Source organism: Urocitellus parryii, chromosome 11, assembly GCF_045843805.1.
Source record: "Urocitellus parryii isolate mUroPar1 chromosome 11, mUroPar1.hap1, whole genome shotgun sequence".
Lineage (NCBI taxonomy): Eukaryota > Metazoa > Chordata > Mammalia > Rodentia > Sciuridae > Urocitellus > Urocitellus parryii.
In genome coordinates, this window is record NC_135541.1 from 5009229 (window position 1) to 5011812 (window position 2584).

A 2584-nucleotide genomic window follows, 5' to 3' on the forward strand; every position below is an offset into this window, starting at 1 on the left:
TTTTTTTTAATTGAGCTGAAATTCATATAACGTAAAATGAGCCTTTTCAAAGCACGTGATTCAGTGCCTAAGTCAATTCACAGTGATGGAGCAGCCAACACCCCCACCCAGCTCTGCAACATCTTCCTCATGCCCAAGGAGACTGTCTGCCCATCTGTAGTCACCCTCACTCTCTCCTCAGCCATGGGGACCTCTTACTCTGTATTCTCTCTCTGTGGATGTAGTGATTGCGTATATTTCATATTAGTGGAATCCTCCAACCTGGTCTTTGATATCTGGCTTCTTTCACTTTATCACATTTCAGGATTCATCAACATGCCGGGCACAGTGTAATCCCAGCAGCTTGGGAGCCTGAGGCAGGAAGATCCCAAGTTCAAAGCCAGCCTCAGCAATTTAGCAAGAGCCTGTCTCAAAATATAAAAAGGGCTGGGGGGGCTGGGGTTGTGGCTCCATGGTAGAGCACTTGCCTAGCATGTGTGAGGCACAAGGTTCGATTCTCAGCACCACGTATAAATAAATAAAGGTCCATCAACAACTAATAAAATATTTTTTAAAAAAGGGGGCTGGGGATGTGGCTCAGTGGTTAAGCACTCCTGAATTTAGTCCCTGGTATCCCACTCCCCCACCAAAAAATATTTCTCAGTGTAGCATGTTCAGAATTCCATTCCTTTTTAAGGCTGAATGTTTATTGTATGTAAACATTTTCCACTGATGGACATTTGGGTTGTTTCCCCTGCTGGTTCTCATGAATGCTGCCACTACAAATATTCCCAAGCAGTCATTTGGGTACTTGCTCTCGATTATTTTCTGTATCTGCCTCAGAGTAGAATTGCTGGATCACGTGGTAACTCTGCTTGACTTAAGGAGGACCCACCAAATTCTCTCCAGGAAATGGGATTATTCAGTTCCTTGTCTCTTATTTTTTCTAGGATTTTATCTAACTACTTTAAGTTTTCAAATTTACTGCCACAGACTTGTGTATAATCTCTTTCTTAGGATGTTTTTAAATCTTGGCAACATCTGTAATTTTATTGCCCTTTTCATTTTTATTTATATTTGTTTTCTCCTTTGATTTTTCTTGATTGATCAGCAAAAGAATTGCCTCTTTCATGGGTCTTTTCAAACAATCAACTTCTGACTTTGATAATCCTCTCTTTTTTATGTTTTCTCTTTTTCTAGAAATTTCTACTCTTATTCTTTCCTTTCTGGACTTTTACTGATTTCTTCAGTTGAATGCTTGATTCCTTAATTTTGAGATTTTCTTCTTTTCTGATATAAACATTCAAGGTCATTCTTTTATTCTTTATGTTGCTGTCAATTTGTGCTAGCATTCAGATTGTTTTCGATTGTACGGTTTTTCGATTCATCTAGTTTTCTTGTGGATACTGGTTTCTAACTTGACTGCACTGTGGCAGAGCCGGGTCTGTGTGATACCGGACCTTCAGAACTGGTTGAATCTTAGCAGTTGGTCAGTTTTTGCAAATGTTCCATATGGGACTAGGAAGAATGGTTTTCTCACACCCACCAGAATGGCTAAGATGAAGAAGGCAAATAAAACCAAGCACCAAGGAGAGGAGCAACTGGACCCTCAGACATGGCTGATGGGAGGACAAATCTCCACTTTGGAAAACTGTTGGGCATTATCTGCAAAAACTAAACACAAGCAAAACAAACCCAATAGGAATATGTACCCATGGTCACCAAGAGACTACATGTACTAGCCATGGAGAGGAAAAGTCTAACAGAGGAGTGGATGAAAATTTGACATTTGTTCACATGATAGAATGAGGAAGAAAAGGATTTCTACATGTAGAAATCTTGAAAACAAAACCCTGAATTAAAGAAACCAGATACAAAAGAATGATGCTCTAGGGATCCGTTTCTGTAAAGTTTAAAAACGGGCAAAATTAACCTACATACAGCATTAGACGGCAAGATGGCGGTGGCCTTCGGCATGAAGGTTGATAGAGTGGAGTTCAAGGAAGGGGATCTGGGGACTGCAAGGCTCCTTCCCCCACTTCTGGGTTGCAGTGTGCTGGTTTTGTGAAAATTAATTGTTATTTGTTTTCTATTTGTGTGTTACAGTTCAATAAAAAGTTCTTAAACAAAAGATGTGTGTTCCTTAATTGCTGGGTGCAATGTTTGTGTATTCATTAAATCAGTCTCGTTGATTCTGCTGGTCAAGCCATCCCTAATTTCTAGCCTCATTTCTTTCTTTTTTTTTTTTTTTAAAGAGAGAGTGAGAGAAGAGAGAGAGAGAGAGAATTTTTAATATTTATTTTTTAGTTCTCGGCGGACACAACATCTTTGTTGGTATGTGGTGCTGAGGATCGAACCCGGGTCGCACGCATGCCAGGCGAGCTTGCTACCGCTTGAGCCACATCCCCAGCCCTAGCCTCATTTCTTGTAGGCAATCTGTCAATCCCTAAGAGAAGTGTATTAACCTTCCCTGATAATGGTGAATCTGCCAGTTCCTTCTCCTAGATCTATAAATATCTATGAGATTTATGCCTGCAAGTTTAGAATCATGTGTCTTCTTGGTGAATATAAGTTTTGCTTTTTTTTTTTTTTCTTCCAGCGCTGA